This window comes from Elephantulus edwardii, unplaced genomic scaffold, assembly GCF_000299155.1.
Source record: "Elephantulus edwardii isolate Elephantulus edwardi_28Jun2011 unplaced genomic scaffold, EleEdw1.0 scaffold00081, whole genome shotgun sequence".
Classification (NCBI taxonomy): domain Eukaryota; kingdom Metazoa; phylum Chordata; class Mammalia; order Macroscelidea; family Macroscelididae; genus Elephantulus; species Elephantulus edwardii.
In genome coordinates this window covers 107,319-114,392 of record NW_006399831.1, presented here as the reverse complement: position 1 = coordinate 114,392, position 7,074 = coordinate 107,319, and positions in this window count along the sequence as shown.

Genomic DNA, 7,074 nt, shown 5'->3' with positions numbered 1-7,074 from the left:
AACAAATGATTGCAAAGACCATGGTCTGTATTAGAAGCACCTTAGTCTCCAGAATGGCACCATTGCTCATCAGTAGTTTAGAGAGGTCCCTAACAGCAGATCTTGCCATTGCATTACGTCTTTTAATTTCCTAGCTGCTGGTGCCAAGAGTGTTGATTGTGGAGCCAAGCAGACTAAAGCTGTGAACAATCTCAATCTCTTCACCATCCATCCTGATGCTGCCAATTGGTCCAGTGGTGAGAATCTGTCTTTTTGATGTTGAGCTGCAATCCATACTGAAGTTGTTGACCTTCTGCAGCAAACGCTTCAGTTTCAGCAAGCAGGGTTGTGTCATCTGCATAATGCAGATTGTTGATAAATCTTCCACCAATCCTGATGCTGCATTTCTCCTCATAGACCCCAGTTTCCTGGATGGTCTGTTCTGCATACAGGTTGAAAAGGTATGGAGACAGGACACATCCCTGGCTTACGCCCTTCCCAATTTTGAGCCATGCAGTGTTTCCTTGTTCTGTTCTTGGACCTCTTGGTCCAAGTATAGGTTTCTCATTCGCACGATCAAGTGTTCTGTGATTCCCATTCTTCTCAGAGTCAGCCACAGTTGGTTATGATCCACACAGTCAAATGCCTTTTTATAACTAGTAAAGCACAGACAGACATTCAATTTTTATCTCAAAATAATGTCTGAGGGGTGGATGGGGAGAAAAGTGCAACAATACAATGAATAAATGGAAATCCAAAGTCTCTGTAAATGTTCACTAAAATTCACAAAAAATATGTCTGATAAGTATAGCTGTGAAACGTTTTGACATAGTCTTTAGATATATTGACAAAATGATTTTATAAAAACTACTTTAGAGCTCATTATTAATTACAACTCCTTTAATAACTAAACAAAAGCCTTCTTAAAATTTATTTTCATTCCTTTATTTACCATTTTATCCTTTAAAAATAATGATATAGTATCTCAAATACTGATTAACACAATATTATAGCTAGATTACCAGAAAAACCTGGCAAAATTAATGATTAGCCATTATGCCCATTCATTTTTGTGGCTTCCTCTAGTTCCTTACTGTATTTATTATCGCTTTTGTTCTTGAAATACCAGTAGTTAAATAATTCCCTGTTTAAATTCTCCAGATATAAGTGGACTTTAAAATCCTCTGCAATCTAGAACAATATTATCAACATCTGATGCCTCAGTTACTCTTGCTTTTCAAAACATGTATCAGGTACACCATAATCTTTAGCATTATTTCATGATTCTCATTCTAGAGTAATTGGTATTTTTTTTCTTTTACTTTGAAAGCATCACAAATAAAGAAGATATAAAGTAAATATGATTTTAAATTTCAAGCTGTTTAATATTGACATAAAATGGTATTCTGTGGTTGCACAAGTATTTGTAAACTAAATTGACAATAAGAGTTAAAAGAAGAATAGAGGACGGGGAGGAAAATGTATAACCATGAATGAATGAAAATCCAACTTTTATGTAAACTTTCACCAAAATCACAATTTAAAAAATGGGAAAGAAGAGTTAAAATTGACTTAATGTCAGCCGACATTAAGTTTGATTTTGGAATCAACAATCTCATATAAACGTAGCTCTCATCATCATGCATTTCAAGAAAAATGACTGTATGATGTATATAGCTATTTGAAAGAAGTTGTGACTTCTAGGAGGATAATGAAGGAGTTAACTTCATAAAGTGACAGAGTAGAACTGTGGAAAATAAATACATCTGATGTAATGCTTTTATTTCCTATCATATCCATAATCTAACCATAACCCAATCAAATAGGGCCTTATGAAGAGATTAGCTTCCTGGAAGCATAGGGGAACAAATCCCAGAAAGCATAAGGTATATATTTGGAGGGACAATCTAGGATATTTGTGTCATATTTCCACTACTAATATGCCCATTAAAATCACTTTCAAGTCAGGGTTAATATGTCATGTCATTATATACTCATTTAATAGGATGATTCTGTTTTAGTCCTCAGTACAAGTTATACTTGAGTTAGGGTAAATTGTTTATGTGTATGTCCCCAACCATTGACCAAATTAGAAAATTAAATAATGGTCATGAAGAGTCCTTGTTAGAGATTTTAATATTGGAATCTTCATGGGAAAATGTAGTTTATATTGAGTTTTAAATTTATGTGAGTTTTAGAAAATTGTACTGAAATAGGAAAATTGTAAAATACTTTGCTTACTGTATAGCAAAATTGTTACACAAATTTTACTATAAACTATTCCTTAATGTTTACGTTGTATAAGAATGTCCATTTGCTAAATGGCTAATAATAATATCATTTTTTGTATACTCTATTGATTTGGCTTTCTCTTTTAAGCTCTGAGCTTGAGCATATGTATTATTGTATTAATTTAGGACATTATTAATGTCATTAGTTTCCATGTTTCAGTACAATGTGTTTTATGAGAACCTGTCATTTAACTGCATTAAAACTAATTTCAAGTTGCATGCTACATTAATTTTTCCCATACATAAAAGTCCCAGAAGCAAACCATAAGTTAATAAAGAACTGATAATTTTATTTACTTACCTACCATGGCAGCTGGAAGACATCTCAAATAGAAAGGAAAGTAAAATATTGTAAAGCAAAACACATTTGTGTATGCTTTGACAAGTTTCACGTGATAGTTTCACTTACACCTTCAGGGCCCACTTCTATAAACTAGCTGGACTTTGTTTTGGAAATTATATTTTCATTTAACATTTGTCATTTATAATAAACAAACAATGATGACTGAAATACAAATAAGCACCCCAACACTTAGTATTATTAGAGTTATCCAAAGAGTCACCGGCTTCTTCCCCCTGACTTAACAGAGGGGAAAGGCAACCTAGACAAGCTGGGGAAAGTGGTTCTCTCTCTCCACTCTAAATAATTAAATGTGCATCCCTTCCTGTTTGGTTGGTCGGGTGGGTTTTTGGTGTATTTTTTAAAAAATTTCTCTTTTATATTAAATTATTTACAAAGTTCATGTAAATTGTGTCTCCTCCTATTTTTTATTCACATTGTGTTTCATGCAATCATTCCCAAAGAGTATGTTTTACAAAATATATCACCATTGGATTGTGCCCATTATTAACCTGTCTTTTCATGTTCCTACCAGATCTCTACCAATTCCTTTATGCTCTCTCTCCACACACCACATTGTGCAATCCTGCAACTTTATCCCTAACCATCCTCACCATCCTCACTTCTCTGCTCCCAGCCTTTTCTCCCTTGTGTCCTCATAAGTTGTTTACTGGTTATCCAGATTGCCGTTGTTGTTGTTAGGTGCTGTTGAGTTGCATGTGACTTATAGCAACCCTATGTACAATAGCTCTGAACCTTGCTCTATTCTATGCCAACCTTATTGTCTTTGACACATATACCCCCATTTCCCCAATCACTGAGTCAATCTAACTCATCAAGGATCTTCTTCTCTTGTGCTATCATTCCACCATCCCAAGCATGATTTCTCTCTCTAAGAACTCCTTGCAACATGCCCAAAGTATGTGAGATGAAGCTTTAGAATCCTTGCCTCGAAAGAGCAGTTAGGTTTCACCCTCTCTAGGATAAACCTGTTTGTCCTCCTAACAGTCCATGGTATATATCCAACACTCTTCTCCAGCACCATAGTTCAAAGACATCTATCCCTAATCATTGTCCAGCTTTCTTATGCCTAGCAAGTAATTGCAAAGACTATGGTCTGGATTATGCGCACCTTAGTACCCAGACTGATATTCTTGCTCTTCAGTACTCTGGAGAGGTCCCTAACAGCAGACTTTCCCAATGCAATTAGTCTTTTGATTTCCTGGATGTTCATATCAAGAGTATTGATTGTGGAGCCAAGTAAACTGAAGCTGTTAACAATCTCAACTTCACTACTGTCTATCACTACTGTCTATCATGATGCTGCCAGTACAGTAATGGTCTTATTCAGTATTTGTCCTTAAGAGACTGGGTTTGTTTACTCCGCATAATGCTCTCCAGTATCTTCCAAGTTACGTAGTATTTTTCATAATTGTTTTCCTGAGTCCAGCATAATATTCCATTGTGTGAATTTGCATTATTTCTCAATCCATTCAATTGTGGTTGGAAAATTGGATTGTTTCTATGTTCTTGCAATAATGAATAATGCTGCTATGGATGTTGGTGTGCAATTATCCCTTTGTGTCATGGTTCTAATTTTCTTGGGGTATATTCATTGTATTAAGGCATTTCTGTGTTCAACTTTTTGAGGAAATGTCAAACTGTGTTCCAGATAGATCTGGCTGAGAGCAGAGAGTACCAGAGGAATATGTATTTGTATTTCAATGACTATACAAAAGTATTTGACTGTGTGAATCACAACAAACTGTGGCTAACTCTGAAAGAATGGAAATCCTAGAACACGTTAGAGTGCTTTTGTGAAATCTATAGTTGGGCCTGGAGGCAGTCATCAAAACAGCAAAGGGAACACTGTATGGTTTAAAATTAGGAAGAATGTACACGAGGGCTGTGTCCTATAGCCACATCTTTTGAATCTTTATGTGAAACAGATCATCTGGTAGGCTTGGCTCCATGAGGAGAAATGTGAAATCAGGAATGGAGGAAGACTCATCAACTACCTGTATTATGCAGATGACATAACCTTGCTTTCCTAAATTGAGGAGAACCCAAAGTCCTTGCCACAGAAGGTCAAGGACTGCAGCCTTCAACGTGGATTGAAGCTCAACATCGAAGATTCTCACTCACCACTGGGTCAACTGACAGCATTATGATAGGTGGTGAAGTGACTTATATTGTTAACAGCTTTAGCTTGCTTGTCTCCACAATCGACACTCTTGGTACCAGCAGCCAGAAAATCAAAAGACAAATTAATTGAGAATGTCTATTGTCAGGGATATCTCCAGAGTACTGAAGATTAACAATATGAGTCTAAGGTCCACCTGATTCAGGCTATGATTTTCGCAATTACTGGCTATGTATCAGAAAGCTCAATGATGATCAGGCATGTTAGGAGAATTGATGCCTTTGAGCTGAGGTGCCAGAGAAGAGTATTGAATATATACCATGGACTGCTAAGAGGACAGACAGGTTTATTCTAGAGAGGATGAAACCAGGCTGCTCCTTGGAAGCATGGATTCTAAGGCTGTCTGATCTACTCTGGGCATATCATAAGGAGGGACTAATCTTTGGAGAAGGACACTGTGTTTGGAAGGGTGGAGGGACAGTAAAAGAGAGGAAGACTCTCAATGGGATGGATTAACTCTGACTGGGGTAATGGAGGTCCGTTTGTCAGAGGTAATTATGTTGACAGGATAGAGCAGTTGTTCAGAGCTGTTGAACATAGGGTCACTATGAGTCACAGGTGACTTTAAAGCACATAACAACAACATAACAACTCATATGGTAATTACTGGAATTTCTCAGTGTCATCAATTCTTTTTGGTACAGTGACTATATTTCCTTCATATTTTTTTTCAATGCTTTCTGGGTTATTCAGTATATTGGCTATAGCAACTTTCAATATTGAAATTCGAGGATTAAATTTGTTTTTTCAGTCTCTCGCCTGAAAAATGCAGAGCAATTATCCTTTTTTTTTTTTTTTTACTTTCCAATTCCAGCTCTCTGTACATTTCATTATAATACTTTGGCTTGTCTTTATGAGCTTCCCTTTGTTTCAGATTCTCAATAATCCAGTGAAATTTTCAGAATCTCTTCCAACCTCACTTTGAAGTCTTTCTTTGTCCTCTGTCTATGTAATGGTCTTTTGATATCTTCATTTATGGTATCCTTTATTTCCTCCCTCAAACTCATCCTGTCTTCCATCATTGGTGTTAATGCCTCCCAACCTATTCTTAAGATAATCTTTACATTTGAGTGTGATAGAGTCAAGATCACATTTTGGCTTCTGTGGACTTGTTTTAATTTAATTCTGCCTCAATTTGAACTTACGCATGAGCAATTGATGGTGTATTCCACTATCTACCCCTGCCCTGGTTTTGACTGCTGATATTAAGCATCACCAATTATTCCTTCCACACAGACATAAATAGTTTATCAAATATTTGAAGATTAACCGAGTATAAGTTAGATTATTTGGATCACCTAAAAATTAACTTCTGTACATCTAAAAAATCTTCCAACAGATTAAAATTGAGAACATGCATACTGGGAATAATATTTGACAATGATATGCCTGATGATGGATTCATCTCTAAAGTTTATATAAGCCATCCACATCTCAACAAGAGAAAGACAAATAACCCAATTATAAAAAAGGAAAGAGACATTAATAGACACTTAAGATTTTATTAACAAAAAAGAAATATATTCATATGGCAATAAACATGTGTTGAAATACTCAAGATCATCAACTATTGTTTTTGTGTACCATCAAGTTGGAACTGACCCATAGCTGACCCTCTGATGAGTTTTTTGAGGCAGTTAATGATACGGGAGGAGGTTAGGAGCTGGTGGATTTGAACTTTTTTCTTTGTGATTGCCGTACAGATTTTTACCATTAGGCTACCAGAGCTCTACATCAAAAAGAGAGATGAAAAACTAAACAAGATATCACATTTAATCCTGGAAAAAATAATGTTCAATAACACATCAACAACAAATGTTGATGAAGCTTTGGAGAAATTGTAACATTCATACAGTGTTACTGAGAAGATAAAATGGTAGATACATTATTAAAAGTAGCTTGATGTTTCCTTGGAAAGTTGAAAATAGAAATATCATGTGATCCAGCAATGACACATCAGGTATATATTCAAAGAAATAAGAGCTGCAGCACGAACTAGCATACTCATGTTTATTTTGATAGTTAATCTGAATTATATTGACATTAAGTTTTACGCTTCATATCTACTCAGAGCCATAGCAAGCTTACAGATCAGAATAAAATAAACAGATCAATAAGACCAAAGAAGGATTTCAGAATTAGTTTTTCTTTTATAGGAAAAACTGATTTCTCAACAAAATTTCAATGACAAGTTAGAGGAAAGGGATATACTTTTCATTTTATCATGCTGAGAAAATTGAGTTACTATATCTGGAGAACAA